The sequence below is a fragment of the Protopterus annectens genome, chromosome 3.part0, assembly GCF_019279795.1.
Source record: "Protopterus annectens isolate FY-2018-M chromosome 3.part0, PAN1.0, whole genome shotgun sequence".
Classification (NCBI taxonomy): Eukaryota; Metazoa; Chordata; order Ceratodontiformes; family Protopteridae; genus Protopterus; species Protopterus annectens.
In genome coordinates, this window is record NC_056731.1 from 122,291,277 (window position 1) to 122,311,545 (window position 20,269).

Sequence of the window (20,269 nt, forward strand, 5' to 3'; positions counted from 1 at the left end):
GGCTGCATTCACAAACAACTGGACTCTGGGAAGACCTGATCCTGATGCGCTGGGGACTGCCACCAGTCTCACACCATCTGTGGGCTGAGCCTCGATCACATGGACTTGGGCCTCCTGGGTGGCACCAGGGAGACAGACTTCCATATGCCACATTTCCCTGTACCTGTTGCCAGAGCTCATCAGTCTCACCTTGACTTTGTAGAATGCTCCACACCCCCCCCACCCGCTCCTCGCTCCTGGGGAGGAGAAGCTTGACCCATTGGCCGTGACCCGCAGAGACACACCATGGGGGCCCTTCACCAGTGGGAGTCGGTTGGCCTGATCGATCAATGGACAGTGGGAAAAGGCACCTCAGCCCCCACTGCAAGGGTGCCCACTGGGAGATGTTCTCCCTGGGGCTGGGAGCCAGACTCGCACTCCCCATAGGACGCCCCGTCATCCTTTAACTCATGGAGGCTGCCAAATTTTGTTGGATCATGAGTTCCCAGTGGACGACCGAGGGGATGAACCTGTGGGGTGTGACTGATCCCGCAGAACTCCCCTCAGCTGCAGAGGGCCAGATCCGCTCTCATGATGGCTTCCGTGTCTCACTGCTTTCCCGTCCAGAGGGGTTCCGGGGACTTTGTGATATTTCAGGGATGTAGTCGGGTACCGGGCAAGGTCGGATGCCTTCCTGCTACCTGGCAGGAGCTCTCCAGGTCCTGCAGACTCCCACTGGTCACTCCCCTGAGGACTTCCATCATGGGGGGGCTCCGCCTGCCCCCCCTCACCCGGGCAGGAGCTCTCCTGGCCCCACAGTCCTCTTCCAGTGGCTCCTTTAAGAACTTCCACCTGGAGGGGGGTGGTTTGGACCCTCTCACCCAGGTGGGAGTGCTCCCTCCCTGGCTGCTTCCCACCTTGCTCCCTTCCGGACTTCCATCCTGGAGGGGGCCATGGTCCAGACCACCCTCACCCAGGCGGGAGCTCCCCCAGGCCTGCTGATGTCCGCCCCCCCTTCCAGACTTCCGTGGGGAGGGACCCCTCTGGGCTTCCAATTCCACCTGGGTGGGAGGGCTCTTTCCCCAGGTTACATATCTCCTGGAGGCTGTCTGACTGTGCTGTGTCCCTGTGCTCTCAGAGCCCCTCAGGGGGACCTCCATCCAGTCCCGGCAGGCTATGCAGAACTCCCCTCAGCTGCTGAGGGGCAGGCACGCTCCCATTGGGATGTCCGAGTCCCCCCACTTTCCTGGCCAGAGGAGTTCTGGGGACTTTGCAATATTTCAGGTATGCCATCAGGTACCGAGCAAAGTTGGATGCCTACCCCCTGCCTGGCAGGAGCTCTTCAGGTACAGAAGACTCCCACTGGTCGATCCCTCAAAGACTTCCATCACAGGAGGGCTCCGCCTGACCCCTCTCACCCGGGCAGGAGCTCTCCTGGCCATGCAGCCTTCCATCGGCAGCTCCCTTAAGGACTTCCATGTGGAAGGCAGGCTGTGGTCTGGATCCCCCTCACCCAGACAGGAGCTCTCCCAGCCCATCTGATTTCTGCCCCTCTCTCCCTTCCAGACTTCTGTGGGGTGGGACCCACTCCAGACTTCCACTTCCACCTGGGCGGGAGTGCTTTTTTCCTGGGTTAGATATCTCCTGAAGGCTGTCAAATTGTTCTGTGTCTCTGTGCCCTTGGAGCTCCTCAGGGGGATATCCCAGCTGGCCCGGCAGAACTCTCCTTGGCTGCTGAGGAGCAGGCCTGCCCTCATCAGGACTTGCGAGCCCACGCTCCTTTCTGGTCCAGAACACCATGGTCTCTATCTTCCCCAGATGTCCTGGAGGCTGCCTGGCTGGGCTGTGTCAGAGAGGTAGCTGCCATCTGAGTATCCTAACTTCCATGAAGCAGTCATCAGACCGCACTGATTACTGTGACTGGTAACAGTTCAGGGATAAAGCAGTGAGGTGCCTGCCATCAGAACACCCTAAGCACTATGACTGCTAACAGTGTAGGGATAAGGTAATGAGGTGCCTGTTATCAGAAGCCCCTAAACACCATGAATGGTAACAGTGCAGGGATAGGGTAGTGAGATGCCTGTTATCAGAAGGTCCTAAACACCATGAATGGTAATGGTGCAGGGATAGGGCAGTGAGGTGCCTGCCATGAAAATGCCCTAAACACCACAAATGGTGACAGTGCAGGGATAGGTCAGTGGTGTGCCTGCTGTCAGAATGCCCTAAATACCACAAATGGTGACAGTGCAGGGTAGGGCACTGAGGTGCCTGCCATCAGAATGCCCTAACCACTATAACTGGTAAAAGTGCAGGGATGAGGCAATGAGGTGCCTGTCATTAGAATGCCCTGAACACTATGAATGGTAGCACTGCATTGATAAGGCAGTGAGTTGTCTGCTCTCAGAAGGCCCTAAACACCATGAATGGTAGCAGTGCAGGGATAGAGCAGTGAGATGTCTGCTTTCAGAATGTCCTAAACACCATGAATGGTAACAGAGTGGGGCTGTAAGTGCAGAATGGGGACACTAAAAACAAACCATGTAAATAATCTGTAACGTGAACTTAGGCCACAGCAGAAGGATGTGACCAGGTTTCAGAAGGGTTAATATGTCCATGCAAAGGAACATCATGTGTTTGGTCAAAAAGTGGAATAGCTACTATTAGTGGTCTTGTGTCTGATCCTAATATTCATTGCAGTCTCACTTCCCTTCTGATCATAGGGTGAACAGAAGCAGAAAAACAAAACAGAGTAAGCTGCTAAGAAAAAGTATCATAAATAAGAGTAAAGGCAAGAAAAAAATCTTTTTATTCTGGGAAAGGTATTTTATTATTCAAATCTGCAGGGGAACAGGTCAGTAACAACTGAGAGGTTGCTCTGGGATTCCAGCCTACAATGAGAAAGAACTCTGCACTGATGGCTTTGGTAAAATACTGCTGTTTCTTACAAAGGCTAACAGTAGTTTAACTGAAGCACATTATAATGCTCTGTATCATTACTGCTCATTTGTTACTTGGAGACTTGGGAGAAGACACCTGGGTGTAATTAATGTTTCTTCTTTCCTGATTAGTGCAGTAGGATGCCTATTGGCTGTGAAGCTTTCAGGCTTTTGGGATATAAGGTCAGCTAAGAGAAGTGCATTCAGTGTAAGCAGAAGGGTCTGGTTTTATTTTCTTTTTTGTTTGAAGAATAGGTAAGGATTTTTTTTTTTGTTTTTTAACAGCAGTGTGTAATTTTTTAAGTATTTATTTTTGCTTGTTTATTGTTTTTTTAGGTGTAAATGAACACAGATTTATGAAGATACAAGCTGCTCATAGGTAAGAACTTGTGTTTTAGTACTTCTGTTTTACTTGTGGTATCTTGGTTCTTTTGAGTTCTGCTGGCTGTGAGTGCTTGACTGAATCTTTTTAAAAGTTGCCAATTGCTTAATATGTGTAATTTTGTGAATGGAGTGTTTATGAAATATGCTCTGTTTTACAAACCACTAATGTAGCAATGCTTTCAAGCATCTTTCAATGTAGTTGCATTGATGAAAAGGATAGGGTTTGTTTAAGAATGTAATATTGGTTGTCATGTTAAGTGAATGTGTTCTAAAAAAGCAATTTCAGATTATTGAAACTGTGCATCCAAGTGCTTTAAAATTATTGCTATAGCTGCAGTATTTTTAACTTGCCAAGTGTCCTGGTGATGTCTTATTTTTTGTTTAAACTATTCTCTTATAATTTCATCTTTTGCTTACAACTATGAGACCAGCAGGTTTTTCTTTTCCTGTAGAAGTAAAAAGCAGAAAACAAGACTGGTGTTTTTTTAAAGGGTGAGGGGTAACTGAAGTGCCCATTACATTGTATTCTTCTCCCCTTACTGAGGAGTATTTAATTAGCTTTCTCCTTTCCTTAAGGAAAGGACAACTGACTGAATGAAAGCAGTGGGTAACATGGAAGGTGGTGCTATAATATGTCTTAGCTTAATTAGTGTTGCTAAAACTTTAACCGGACGTCTTAGGAATAGTGATGTTATGTGCCATACAAGTTATTTGGTAGAGAATCAGTGGTGTAGTCCCACAATCTGTGGTGGCCTCTATGGGGAGGCAGGCTTGCCAAAGTTTCTTGGAAGCCAAGGTTTGCTTCCTGCCTAATGACTAGTTGCAATTTGATCAGTTTCCAAACTCCTGCTTCTTGTATTGCATAACTTTTCCCTTTCCCACTCTTCAACATTGCCCTAGAAGATGGGCTTGAAATGGGCCTTAACTCTAAGGTAACTCAAACTGTAGAGATTTCATACACAGTAGCTGCTGCTCTAGCACTAAACAGTTGGTATTCCTGTCTGTTTGCCAAAACCTTGTGCCAACAAGGGATTTCACTTTTCCTCACAGGGTGGTGTAAGCTTTTAGGTAGTGTGCAGGTATATTTGACCCCATGCAAAAAACTGGGTCCTCAGATGTTCACTGAAGTTTCAGCAAATTCTTGAATTTCTGTTGTGACGCTGCCTTTATTCATGCATATCTTTAACATGGTGTGATTGAAACAAACTAGTACCATACTGCCCCTGTCTGTACTGCTTCTGGATAGTGATGAACTGCATTCTAGCTAGAGTTCTCAGCATTTCTATGTCATGATAGTTTAGGCACAGATTTCATTTTGGGTTGTATCAATATTTCACATGGGCATGTGAACAATTAACTGTTACTGCAGCTAACCAAAATTGTGTTCCTGTAGAGGCTGCTGATCTGGGACATACCCATTAATCTCCATAGAAGTACTGTGCCTTGGAGCATCATACTGAAGTATGTGACTACAGCTTTCCTCCATGCTCTTAACTTCATGTAGTTGCAGGTTCCAACTAAGCACAATGCCCATCACTTGTAGGTACAAAAATAATAATTTCCCCTAATACCAAGGCATTGTCTTTAGCCATTTCTGACCTCCTATTATGGCCAGGGGGGCATGTGTTCCCCACACACTACAGCTGTGGACATGGCAGTATAAATTCATACACTCATCCCAAGCAGTCTTTAGGCTTTGAGGTAGCAGGACATCTTGAAGTCCTTCATGGACATTGTCATATCACAGCTGCCCTGTATCATTATCTTTTCTACTTTGTTTCCTCATTTTCCCTCACTTTAGGTGACAGTAATGGCCTGATGGCCACCATAATTAAAATGAGGATGCTTTGTCCTGCATCAGTCTCAGCTGTGCTTCTCTGGATGGGGGTTCTGGGGGGGGGTAATCTTTCCCCTGATGGGTAAGCAGGGTTGACACTGAGGCCAAGGTCTATGACTGCAAGGTAGACCTTGTTATGTTTTTTTATTTATTTTTTTACTCATTTTAGTCTTAAAATGATTGGATAAATTTTGGACCTGTTAAATGAAAGGATCGTCAACACATTTTGTCCTTCTCCACTATTTCTGTTTTGGGCACACTACTTTTTGGAGCAGCTTGGTACCTGCATTGCCATCATACCTCTAAACTTGACAGATTTTCACAGAATGTTCAGATTATGCCTTGTATTTGGTCTGTTTTAAAAAAGTGTATTTTTCTGGCAAATTAATGGCAAATCATTAAAGACTGGAGTTAGAAAATTAGACATTTGAGTGACTTCATACCCTTCAGAAAACTCATGCTAATACAAAACCTGTTTAACTTTCTAAGTTTGTAAGACCAACATTTTAACAATGTCCTTATTTTTGGGCCTTTATCCCACTTTTAGTAATGGCTTTGTTCAGATTTCTTGCTCCAAGAGGTATGATTGCTATAAGGAGCTGTAAATCACTGTCTGGCTGTTTTTCCACAGGTTGTCAGTTGGACATGATGCAGAGTTACTGTGCTTTTAAAACACCCTCCACCACAGCACTGCTATCCATGAAAATCATAGTCCATGCACAGTAGCCCCTTGATTTTGAAGTGCCTTCCCCTAAGATACAGCCACCTGTGCATCTAAAGGAAATTAACTGCAGTGTGCCTTCACTGGACAGTCCTTGCCCCAGCAAGTAGATGGTTTAAGGGTTAGTGCATGCCACTTGCACTTGTGAGTAGCTGTGGATTGCTGGAAGACTTACTAAAGCCAACAATTTAGACTCCCAACACCTAGGTAGAAACGTTAAAGTTAGAGATTCTGTGTAGACCCCATTCTGACACTCGGCCTCAGAAGCTTAGTGAGAGGCATGACCCCTTCATGCAGAGGTGGCACATGTGTGCTGACTCATCCCTCAGCTGTACTGTACACAGGAAAAAAAGATGGAGGTCCAAGATTATTGTTCATGAGGTGCAACAATAGTGTGTTGGGAGCTCAGATTCCTTGTGGAGGGAGCTTGTGTCCTCTTCAGCATACCTGCCTTTTGATTATGGGCTCCAAGTATACAGAGGTGGAAGTTACAGATTTGAAGCTAGGTAAATGAGAAGTGACAAGTGTCAGCAGGAGCTTGGATGCATAAGCAGATACAATGTGGTATATAAAGCTCTAAGCCAGCTAATGCTATAAAATGCAATAGCATAGACATGGACAAAGAATATATGCCTGCAATAGTGTAGGCATGGACAAAGAATAAATGTCTTTTCTGAGCCACAGGGTTTTCACTAAATGAACCAAGTGGAATGTGTTTGCAGTCAAAGGGCACAAACTTTGAGTAAATGCCTCAGTTCCAGGAAGCGCACTCCACTCCTAGTGAGTCTATCAAATGTCCCATGAACTGGCACTGGTAGAATGCCCAGGTGTTAGTTTCTTCATTGGGGCACCTGGGTGGAGTTTCCATGCCATCCATGTTTTAAGAGGGTGCAGGTCTGCAGGTACTAGTACTCCTATCCTATGATTATGAGATGCAGCAGATGTGTGATGAGGAAGAATCGGCCTGAGTAATGCCTGTCTGTAATCAATGGATGATGTCTGTGTTTATCAACCTACCACAACATAAGGTAGTGTAGGGGCTGTTTGGGTTGAAATGTTTTTGCCTGAGGAAAATGCACTGTCAAAAGGAGAAACTGAGGAAAGTGCCTTGGGTATGGCAGCCCTATCCTCCCTTTCAAACTGAAGGGAATTTATAACTGAAGGGAATTTATAACTGAAGGGAATTTATAGTGTATGAATTAGGGATAGGAAGCTGAGTAGGAAACCCACCCTAAAGTAAAGCAATAAGAGTAGAACCTCCTCACTTATTTAGTCTTTACACTTCTAGACTAGGTATTGCTGGCTTGCATTGGTGCTCCACAGATGAGTTCTGTGGCCTTGTACTTGCCACACAACTCATCTCCATAGCCATCTCCTCTGCTGGCTGATGAATCAGCACTTCACATTTCCTCACAGATGCACCATTTTTAGTGTTATGAGCAGTCATAACACTAAAGCTGATACTCCACCCACCCTATTCCAAGCTAGAAATCTGATCTCGTGGGTAAAGATGAGAATTAAGTATCTCAGATGAAAAGCTAAACCTCTAAACTGCTGCAGGTGCTTGTAAAGGTGGCCCAGTCTCCTCTTTTCTTCTACTGTCCTTTTAGTTTGGGTAGTAAATTTGCAAACCTTGAACTGGTAAATCATTTCTGTCTAGTATCCTTTATTATGTGCACCTTAATACCTGTTGATGTATTGCTGCTGTCCTGTAAATGGTGTGCCATAGTGGTGATACCCCTCAAAGATGCTAAGGCCATCCATATGAAGTGTCATGTGTGGAAAACCATGGAATATGCCTTTAGACATTCCTATAACTCCAAATGTGCCTTAGTTACACCATGCCTAAAATCAACAGGTCCCTGAACACTATCTCACTTTTGCAGTAGCAAAGAACCACCAAGGGGAACCTCTAGCTCTTCAAGCATCCACAGCTGGAATTGCAGACTGTCCAATATCCTCTCTCTGTAGCAAAGAACCACCAAGGGGAACCTCTAGCTCTTCAAGCATCCACAGCTGGAATTGCAATCCTCTCTCCCATTCAATATGGCTTTTGACACCTTACGATCATAACTGCTAACAAAACTCTTCAATACAATGTCACACTTTCAACAGGCTTTCCAGTCATCCCTTGGCTGAAAGCTCACTAATAGCTGTCAGGCAGTCAATCTATCTTATCTTCTGCAAGGTTTTGTTAGAGGACTGATCTCTCTGCCTTATCCCATGTTGCTTTGATCCAGTATGTGTGTGCTGGCACTGCACTGCTTAGCCAGAACTTTACATTGCACAGATTAATTTGGCTGATTACAGCTATTCCCAGGTACTGACCCATAGAATAACCACATACTTGCATCATAACTTGAAACAAGTAAACCGAGCCAAAACAGCCTCCCATGGGCAAAATTGCCACTTTGCTTGTGAAGTTCAATACACTTATGCTACAATTGCCTGAACCACTGAGGCTTGACATCTATGGAGAAACTGTAGTACTTCCATAATGCAAATGAAGAGAGTAGGTGTGTATGTGTGTGGTAAATGGCACAACTGCATAGTATTAGTATACATCTATATTTTAAACACTGGACTGTTCTCTTACCTAGATTTCTCAGGAAAGTCTGGGATAAAACTCTTAGGAGGATCAAGGAGAAAAGTTCAAATAATCAAGAACACAATGTGTACATTCAAGAATTTTAATATGTAAGCTATTGTAAAGGGGAAAGGTGGTTTGATACTCAAGTGGCTTGACTGTTGCTGCTACCTGGACAGAAGAGCAAAACCCCTGTCAGAGGGGGAGGTGTGTGACACGATATTGTCTTGTCAGCTTGGAGCCTGTGATGTAAATTAAACTTACTTTGGTTAGACCCTCTGGCTCCTCAGAACTTTCAGCAAGGCTTCAATTTGTGGAGCCACTGTAAAATATCTAATGAACTGCCACACACTGAGAATTGCCATATAGAAACTGACTTTCTTTTCAAGGAAAGTGGTGTGAACTGGCACCCCAGGCAGAACTAGACTGGTGCTCCCCAACTGCAAGCTTAAAACAAAGCTTCCTCTGTTTATAGTAATACACATGGCAACTTGGCTTGGGCTATGAAGGCACTAGAAGCTACACCTTTCATTATGCCCTTTGTGATGGAGTCCCCACATAGCTGGCTGCTGGCAGGATTCTGCTCTGAAAGTACAATGCTGCTTTAATGGCAAAGCTGGTATTGTGTAGTCTGAAACCTGCCCAGCAAAAAGGTGAAGTAATAAAGCTCAGAGGACAAACTTGGATCAAAAGTTTAATGCATAGACACCATTAACACTCACAAAAATACAATTTGACATACACTTCATCAGATGCAGGCTTGAATTAACTCCTATGTATACTATTTCTCTTACATATCAACCGATGAAAAGTGAACCAATTAATGAATTAATTGTTAAACTTAAGCTGAAAAACATATGTATACCTGGCATTTGGGAACCAAAACTGGTTATAGATTATTCATATTACTGAATAAATGCATAAAACATCCAACAAATACATTTTTCACTATATGTGAATGTAAAAAATGTTCAATTTAAAATACATTTGAATATTTATCTGGGGAAATGGCACCATCTTGTGGTACTTGGGTATTTTTTTATGTATATTCAAGTGCATTGCAATTTTTAAACAATCCAAAAGATGGTGCCATTTCCCCAGATAAATATTCAAATGTATTTTAAATTTAACGTTTTTTACATTCACATATAGTGAAAATGTATTTTAAATAGGTTTTCAATCAATGTGTTTGTTGGATGTTTTATGTTTATTCAGTAAAATGAATAATCTATAACTAGTTTTGGTTCCCAAATGCCAGGTGTACATATGTTTTTAGCTTAGGTTGTAACAATTAATTCATTAACTGGTTCACTTTTCATTGGTTGATATGTAAGAAATAGCCTGCATCTGATGAAGTGTATGTCAAACAAAAGTATTTTTGTGAGTGTTAATGGTGTCTATGTATTAAACTTTTGATCCAAGTTTGTCGTCAGAGCTTTATTGCTTCACCTTTTTGTTGGGCTGGATTTGGAATTCTTGGTGAACTTTTAGCCCACTTGGTAGTTTGATTTTAATAGTCTGAAACCTGTAAACTCTTCCTTGAAGTAGCTGGAAGGGTTACTGTGTTTTAGACTTAACATTGAACCTGCAATACAATTTACTTGCCTCTGTCTTAACTCCTTAATTTCCAATGGCTGCACCCATTCCATGATCTGCAATGAGAGAATTCAGACACTTGTACAGGACTACCTTATAGTAGGGGAGGAAGGTTGAATGTGCATCTTGTAAAGGATGCATTTGATTGGATGCAGAGCTGCAGGTGCTTGCTGAAATGGCTCACTGGTTGACATAGGGGAAGAAACTAGTATAATGTCTTGTGGGGGTATGGGTAGAGTGAAACTACCAATTTGCTACTATTTTTACAAACTGAAGACACTTGCTGTATAGCTATTTTTTCTAGTCTTCTATAATATTACAGTGCAATTGCAACAACTGGGGAGATGAAACCAATATAGTAAAAGTACTCTAGTGTTCTGGAATCTAGCTCAGCAAGCACAACCTACATACACTGGAGGGAGATGCTTGTGTTAAGTTAACTGATAAATGGAGCACAGAGAATTGGAGGTTCTGTATGTGCTGGCAGATCTTGTATAGTAAACTACAGAGCTATTTAATGAGTCTCAATGTTTATGTTAAGTTGTAGAGCCCTACAGCTCTTGATTAGAACCCTGTATGTGCATATATTCTGTGTGCCCTTGGCCAGTGATGAGATATATTCAAGTGGCACTTAAGGAGTGTGGGCATTTGAGTGTTGAAAAGATGTTTGTTTTCAGTGTAAACACATATGCCTAGGGTATCTTTAACACCTCTGCAAGTAACTTTACGATTCCAACAAGCATTACTTCAGAAGTCAGGGATGCAGTGTGTTGGACTCCATTTTGGATGCTCTAAGCTAACAGTTTTGAGGAGTATAATCAAGAGGACTGAACAGAACCATATATTCTAGCTGTTGCTGCCATGTGTCTGTGTCCCTAGAATACTAAGGTATCAATCCAAAGGGGCCTTTTAAAAATAGGTATGATTGATAAAATGATAGGTATTGGATCCCAATGATTTTAGGTGGGGCTTGTATAAAAGGGCTGGGAAATGTGGCATTCCATTTAGAGGAATAGTGACCCTGGTGCCAGAGCAGGGGTAAATTTGGTCCCCATCCACTGATCCAGGGTTCCCTTGAAATAATTCACATACAGAAAACAGGAATGTTGCTAGAGTTAAATGACCCCAAAGGAAATAGCATACAACACACAGAACTTCAGGGATCTTGAACGATGTAGAAGAGCAGCATTAATTCATAAAATCCAAATCTTTTATTTGGTAAGTGCTTTCATGTGACTTATATGGTTCATATATACCTATGTTTTCACTTAACATTTGTATACATTGGGCCGGATTCATAAAGGCTTGCACGGAGTCTAAGTAGTGTAAGACTCCATGCAGCCTTCGCGATCCAGGAACAGCCCAAAGTCCGTGTAAGAGACAAGCTAAAACGGCTCTTACATGGACTTGGCGTGGATAAGCTAATCACCTCACTTGCAGCTGAATAGCATGCAAATGAGGATGATTAGCGATGCAGGAAGCCCAGAACAGCCCGTGTAAGAGCCGTTTTAGCTGCAGAATACTCCGTTGACGACTGAGTACGTTTCTGCAAAAACTGTAATGGAGCCATGTCCGCTCCAAATAAAGGGTGCATATGTGTCGGGCAGCATGCCAATGGCCAAATATGTGGCCATTGGCAAAGTAACCTGATGCAAATATATAAAAAATATACGATTGCCGATGTTTAAACCCAGCGCAGCCCCGCGCAAACGGGCTGCGCTGTATAAAACATAAAAACGAAGGTTTTAAACCTACAAATGTAGGTTTTATGCAATACATGGAATGTCAATGCAGGGAATGTCAATGCAGGGACCAGCAGACCAAAACTAACATGGCCACCGTGTAGTGGTTGCTAAGGGGGGAAGCTGAGTCTAAGACATGTAACTAAGCATTAGTAGGCAATCTGATGCAAATGAGTGTAAGGATACTGGATTCCACTGTCACATAGCAAATGAGCACAGTCTGAGTAGTGTAAGAGTTACAGAAGGGGAAGGAACAGAGTAGGAGATAGGTGACATCACAGGGGGGAATGGTAGAAAGAAATGCAGTTCATTGGAGGTCAGAGTTACATGACAGATGTCAAACAGATATCATGGAAAGAGGTGTGCCACTAACTAAGCATGAGAAAGTCAAGAAATGGAAGGTGTACACTGTTGCCTACACCAAAGTTACTTGCTGGATGTGTAGGCGCACATGTGCGTGCCATGAAGCGTGGGTAAGGCAGTGTGCGAGCGTGTAAGACTGAGCATGTGGGAGCGTGTTGGGAGAGGTTTAACACTGTTTGCGGGGGCGTGCACGCGTTTTAATCCAAATAAGCAGATTCTGAACTGTGTAAGTATGTGTGCGCGCGTGTAAGCCACTGAGCGTGTTTCTGCTGGTTTACACACGGCTCCACCCTGAGGAAACAAAGGAAAAAGGAAGCAACAGATTTAGTAGGAAGCTAGCAGGGAATACTGCTGGAGCTAGCAGGTGAAAACAATTAGATGCAGGCAATTACACAGGCAGAATAGTAGCCCAGCCCAGCACTTAAAACTCTGCAAACAGCAGTGCAGGATGTTTCTCTCAAGAGACACTGCAAGACAGGAGTTAAGTTATCAGAAGTGAAAACTGAAAAAGCTGAACTCGGAGCAGAAATGCTATGGGCTGCCATAGCTGTCATAATGAGACATAGGCGACTTGCTGTGGGTGGTGACAATGCAGATGGTGCCAGACAACCCACAGTGAGGAGACGGAGAAGAGTGTACAGGCCCAGGGTCACCTACCACGGGTTACATGAGCTGGAGATAGTAGAGCGCTATAGAGTGGACAGAGACCTCCTGCAGCAAATAGTGGAGCTGTGCAGGCCACGCCTCACACACAGAACCAACAGAGGGGAACCCATCCCAGTGGAAACCAAGGTATGTGTTGGCCTAAGAATACTAGCAACAGGTACCTTCCAGAGACCAACTGGTGATATGATGGGGATATCACAGGTATCAGCCTCCAGGGTACTGCACCAGTTCCTGGATGCCATGTCGGCACATGTCTGTGATCGTGTATATTTCCCCAATGCCTGTGAGGTATCAGCCTCCAGGGTACTGCACCAGTTCCTGGATGCCATGTCGGCACATGTCTGTGATCGTGTATATTTCCCCAATGCCTGTGAGGTATTGGCCAGCAATATGCGTCTCTTCCAGCAAATAGCGGAATACCCTGAGGTAGTGGGTGCAATAGACTGCACGCACATACGCATCAAAGCACCAGCCGGTGAGCGGGGTAGGGCATACATCAACCGCAAGGGCTTCCCCTCCAACTGCCAGGTCGTGTGTGATGCCCAGGGCATAATAATGAATGTGTGTGCTGGCTGTCCTGGGAGCTACCATGATTCCCACATCTGGCATTTGACGTAGCTGTACCAGACATTTGCCAATGGGTCCATCCCGCATGGACACCTAGTGGGAGATGCAGGTTATGCACTGGAGCCATGGCTGATGACACCCATCAAACGCACACACACCTGAAAGGAACGCCATAATGAGGCACACGCACAAACACGTAATGTAATAGAGTGTGTGTTTGGGCTGCTCAAGTCACGGTTCCGGTGTCTGGACACATCTGGTGGAGCCTTGCAGTACACACCAACTACATGTACCCAAATTGTCATGGTATGTGCTATTCTACATAATATGATCTTGCAGGACCAGCATAGGGCCGGGCCAAACAGCCCCCCACCATTGCCAAGGCCATCACAGGCGGAGCGTGACTCGGAGGAGGAACAACCTTAGCCTGCCCCAGTAGGCAGAAGGAGGTGTGCCCAGTATGCCCTGGCCTTGGCAAAGAGGCAACGCATAGCACATACACTGGCTCAGTAGGAACCCTGGGAATGATACCCCTCTCCTGACTCATTCATATAGTAACAGGGATGCCTAACATGACACAACCTGCACTCAAACATGTACAGGGAAGTGTAATATGCGCATCCGACAAGAGGCAGCCCTGCAGCACCACCTGAGGCATGAATGCTATGTGTTAAGTAATGTAACACCATGTACTATATGCACACCTGAGGACCCTGACTAACATCCTACCCTCACCAAGCATCATGCCACAACATGACAATGAGATCAAGTACAATAATTGATGGAAGTATCGCAGTTAGTCCAATGTGTGCCAGTCTGGGATGACATGCTGAGCATGACATGATGCACCACCTGCTAGGACCTGGCATGCACCTATCAGTGCAGGCCATATGGATACTGGCAAAGGCTGTTGCCCACAGTGTCCCCTGAATAGGAATAGGTAAGGCTCAAAACACAAACCTAAGGGATAAGTCGAAACAGCAAGATGCATGCAGTCTAAACTCACCCAGCATGGAGAATGGTGATATCTGCACTGTAACAGAAAACTGAGCCAAGGCTCACAACAGCACCCTAACACTACCAGGTTACACCTCATACTGTGCTGTACAGCCTCAAAACATGGAACAAGCTACAAATGGAGGATGACTAGCAAGAATTGTCAAGGATAACCACACCCCCATGTTGGTACCACAACAAAAAGCAGCATGGACTAGCCATGGTCAAGTAACAGTGGCTAAAACTGCCCCCCAGTTTATAGCCTGCTACAGACTACTGTCCCAACACCAGGAACTGCACCTGGCCTATGCTGGAATACATGAATATATCAAGTCCTCCAAACCACATTATAGTGGGTGAATGAAAATACCCAGACATAGACTGGGAGCATTATACTATCTCCAACAGTGTAGGACAAAAGTTCATAGAATCCATAAACCAAAAGGCCCAGGAACAACGTACCACTCCCACGAGGGGTAAGCATACTGGATGTGATAATCAGCAACATGGGTACTGGATGGCAAGACAAGAAGTGTATTGCTCACTGGTAAAACCAGACCATAGAGTAATAACACTGGATATACAAATCCTGACCACAGTCCCTGGCAAGAAAACCACAGTGGAAAACATGTGTAAAGCAATATTTGCACTCCTCCAAACTGATGTGGAATCCATTAAAGATCCTGTGCAGGTGCAAAATATGGGCCACACCTCAGAACCTGTAATACAGCCATTCCATGAACACTGCCAGGAATGCTTGGATTATGCAATCCTAAATTAAAACAAGACACAATGCCATACACGCAGGAATCTGGTATGGTGGACACCAGCCATAACCAAACCATGTAAGAGAATGAGGAAGCTACTACATGATAGAGCAAACATAAACAATGAAGTAATCACTGATCAGTAGTATGGCAATAAAATCTGTCCACACATACAATCCACTAAGGCCAGCCACAACAAGTTGAATCTGTGAATACTGAGGCAATGTTACACCTGCCCCAAGTACACAGACAACCCCCACCTCCACCCAAGAAATACAAATATATGTGAGGGATGCAACCAGCTATCCAAACTGGAGTCTGAGCTCCCTCAACTCAGTACTCCCAAAACTAGTCGGGAGGAGAAGATAACCACACACACCACAAACACAGTCCCACATAGAGCTATCACAACTGCAAACCAAACACTTAAAACACAGAAAAACATTCCTGGAGGCACAAATTACAAACACAGCACATCAACAGATGCCTCTAAAGCAGACACCCAATCAAACAACGTCCAAATATAGCACATGCAACAAATAGTACACAAAGCTGGTGTGCCAAACAGTCACTGGCCAGAAGGAGAAACAACATGCCTGATACAGTTGTAATAGGTGACTCCATAGTCAGACACACTGCTGTCCCGCACACCAGACTGAACAAGGGAAAGGGTACAGTAAGCTGCCTGTAGGCTGCTACATAACAGAAGTATGCAGGTCACTCCAAAGGAAGTAGAAATATGATGCAGTCATAGTCCATGCTGGTGTGAATGACCTGAGATGTACCTTCCTAGACTACATGAAAAGAGACATAGATGAGCTCTCTTATGTAGTCCAGGCTGGTATGACACTCACAGTTTGCAGCATCCTACCCTTACCAAGAATAATGCCACAGTACAAACACGGAATGATCAGTCATAGCAAGTGGCACACTTACTGGTGTCATTCCAAGGGGATCCAATGTCTGTCTGCTTGGGATGTCATGCTTGACAAGCCACACAGCTGTTCTTGGGATGGCTTGCACCTGTTACCCCTGGATATTGGATAAGGCCTTTGCCACCTCCATAGAGCCTTTTGTAGGCAAGGCTGAAAAGACTGACCCACCACCCTAGAAAACATAAGTGGAAAGAAACATAAGGGTAATGCTGACCAATGCCAGATGTGTAAACCCCAATATGCATGCTCCCAAGGCCATCCCCAGTATGGAGAACATCGATGTCTGTGCAGTGACAGAGACCTGCTGCAAGCCTCCTGACAGCACACCAGCACTACCAGGTTATACCACGTATCATGTGTCATGGCCCCAGAACCTGGAACAAAACATAAAAGGAGGGTGAGTATGAGTATCCATATTCAGCACAGACAGCCATACGTCCAGGTAACTGACAATGCACAAGGCATTGCAGTCCACCCATGTGCAACTAACTGTAGGCAAGACTGCTGTACAGTCTGTAGCATGCTACAGACCACACTCTCACACACAGGAACACCACCCAGCCGTCCTAAAGACACTGGACAGTATGAATGTCCCACCAAATACCAAACAAGGTACCACAAATTACCACATAGGTGGTAAACCATTATGTATGGAAGGAGTAACCAGGGACCTAGGGACACAAGTGGACAGTAACCTGTTATGTGACACCCACATTGCCAATGTGGCTAGGAAGACTGTCTACATTTGACACCGTATCAGGAAAGAATTCACATGTACATCAACAGAGGTCATTGTGCCCCTATACTGTTCTCTAATCACACCCATAATCTAGTACAATGCCTCATATGGGATGTACCTTACCTGACACCTGCAGCAGTTAGAAAGACCTCAAAGGTACCTCACCAAGAGGATAAAGGGTCTCAAATATATGTCATATGCTACCTGGCTGTAGACACCCCAGCTGAATGCAATCACATACTGCCTACACAGAGGCATTGCATGTCTGTTGTAGAAGGCCATGCCCAACACAGGAGTAGTGGACATGCTCCACCCCAGAAAACTCAAATCCATCGGAGCTGTGAGTGACAGATGTCAACCCCAACAAATAATGAAATGGGATGTGCTGGTGGGACAGATGCATAATCCAGAGGCTCCCCACACCCTGGACCAGAATCCCACTCCATGTTTGGCAGAGCCCCTCACTGACACTCTTCAACAGGAATCTTGCCAAGTGGATGGATGATTGTAGAGTTACACTGGGGGTCTTCACTGTGTCATGTCCAGACAGAGGCACAGCAAAGCAAATCATAAATGGCCATAATATTCACATAGCAAGGGGTGGCAAAAGCCACACGCACTCTGGCTAGGCTAACAAATGCCCTAGGGTGGATAGCCTAGTATGAACCTATGAAGATACAAATTGTACAGGGCACTTAAGGATAACCCCATGGCTTTCACAACTGATGGTAGGAACCATGTTGGGAATTCACAGATATGCTCTGAATCAAACAAATATCTCAAACACACACACATTGCCAACATACATCCTGACAGGTGCAGTGCAGCCCCCCCCCCAATGCAGAATATCTATCCCAGCAGACTGCTGGCCCCCTGACATTGCAGATGCTGAGGTAACAGCCAACATCTACAAAGCAAAAACACACAGCAGCAATGGTATGAGATGGTGTCCTGGGCTTAGTGCAACATGGACTCAAAGATGAATGGAATGCCAAACCACACTACTGCTCAATGTCAGCCTTTCCACAGAATATGTACCCAAAGAGCAGTGTACGACAACAGTGGTCCTTCTCAACAAAGGTGTTGCCTGAATGGATACTGAAAACTACTACCCCAGAATCCTGAGAAGCTCGGTCTGCACAGCTATGGAAAGGATCAGCATGTACCACAGACATGAAGATATTGGGGACCTACTGACACCGGACCCTACCCAGTGTGGCTTTCTTAAGTGCAGATCCTGCCCCTAAACATGTTTGACTCAATTGAAACAGTCATAGCTGGACCTTGCAAAGGCTTCTATACAATACCCTACATGTACATTATAGATAAGCTCACCAGCTTAAATATAAACCCCTATGTCAGTAGAGGGGTTGCAAACCAGACCAAGGACAGAACAGATATGGTCAGACATGCTGCAGCCATGTCAGACTACAAACCAGATATAACTGGCATCCCACAAGGCTTGGTCCTGGGATCTACCTCGTCTGGTATATATGTCCCATAGGTACAGGCAAACATGGAAGGACTGTGTCCGAACATGTTTGCAGAGGACTACAAACTGCTCACCACATATGATCCACCAGCTGACACAAGCATCCTACAAAAGGGCCACATAGAAACAGACAACTGGTGCCATAGCCATGTCGGCAAGCTAACTGCAGAAACGTGTATAGTCAACCCCCGTGGATATACAGTAAGTGCCCACCAATTACCACATAGGTGTTAACCCATTATGTAGTTAACATGTAATGAGAGACATGGGGACACAAGGTGATATCCTGCAGTGGACAAACATGTGCTGTAGTGTTTACAGAAACATATACCCACCTAATCATGAAGGTTGTCAGATCTAGATTGTGGCTCTGCAGTCATCCTTCATCAGCGGTACAATTGACTACAATAGCCCCTGTGGGATGTACCTCAGCAGACATCTCCATCAACCGTAAAGTCCCCAACAGTAAACATGCTGCACCTTGTACAATCTGGCAGTGAGCTATGCACATGAGACCTGAACCCCAGCACTGACTTGCATAGGACAAGCTGTACTGCATGATCCATAACACAGAAGCCACCCCCATCCATGAGTGAACCCCCAGTACAGGCTACCCATAGAGTCACTTATCAATCTTCCTCAATAGGAATCTTGAGTGGATGGGAGATGGTAGCTTTATCCTGGGTATCACTGTCATGTCACAGGTAGACAGAGGCACAGTATACTAACCATGACATATGTCATGGCAAACTCCACTTACAATGTGTGTTGAAGGACATACACACTCTCCAACTAGCATTAGACATGGACTAGGGCACACCGCTAGTGTTTGCAAATGTACACCTATGTTGTGGAATACACTACCAATGTTGGACAAGCCTGGTTTAAGTAGTTCATATCTGAACAGAATGCAACATGGTCAGATGTACAGAACTGGCCCCTAACCAGGCTGTTGTGCTCACTATCTAAGTGTAAGGCACTGATAGCACTAAAGGCCAGGATACTGTCCACCACAAAGTACTACCAGTACACTATACAGTACTACAGTGTTAGGTCAGTATGAAAGGATGTTGACAACTGTATGCAAAGTATCCCATGCAAACACTGCAGGCACAGTATAATCCTGTTGTGTTCACACACAAAGCAGTTGTAACTATGCAACATGACACAACCATAAACGGGTGATATTTGTTGAAGTTCACACTCATCCACAAATGTGGTGGGCTGCAGAGTCCAACATATGAAATGCTCACACTGGGCATGCTCACACACTTTGATAAATCTGACATATGTCAGACAACATGCCATGGGAATGCTGAACTGGGCATGCTCTCACACTTAGGCCAAATCTCAGTTTAGCAGTTGGACACACATCTGGTATTTTTATGTGTTATTCCAGGAACCAACCACATTACAGCAGTCTGCCCAATGCACACAGTTAAATGACTACAGAGACATACGTGATATAGTGGATCCCTCCCATATGCAAACATCTTCCACAGATGCACAAATTGTTCATACAAACAGGGAATGCTATGGCAATAAAGATGTGCAAACAGTCTACCAGCAACAAATAATGTGCATTTGACAATTAAACATATGAGTGTAGAGGTCAACACTAGGCTGTTTGCCTTAGGGAATGACAGCTAAGCTAGAGTGTGCTTGGTGTCTGCCTCCCCACAGGATGCACATTCCCCTTTCTAAACACTGATGATGTCAGCACTAAGTACAGCAGGAGAAGAGAAACCTCCCAGTAATGCAAATAGCGTGCTCTGCTAATGTGTCCATCTCAAGTGTCATAACATAGTTAGATAGGGGTTTGAATCCTGCGAATGGCAAGTGTGTGTATTTGAGGGGGGTTAGTGTGTGTGAGGGAAATGTCCCTTTTGGAAATGTCCCTTTTGGCAACTAGGAGAACAGACTACAGGATGCACATTTCCCTTTAACACTGATGATGTCAGC

General features: G+C 44.9%; 1 non-coding gene across 1 annotated transcript in view; it reads right to left on the reverse strand.

Annotated features, from left to right (window-relative positions):
* LOC122797515 overlaps positions 1–208 on the reverse strand; it is a 3,814-nt gene extending 3,606 nt beyond the window's left edge. Inside the window, exon 1 of the ribosomal RNA XR_006364190.1 lies at positions 1–208. This exon is cut by the window's left edge and continues 3,606 nt beyond it. This is a non-coding gene — a ribosomal RNA (28S ribosomal RNA).
* Between the last annotated feature and the right edge of the window lie 20,061 nt (positions 209–20,269).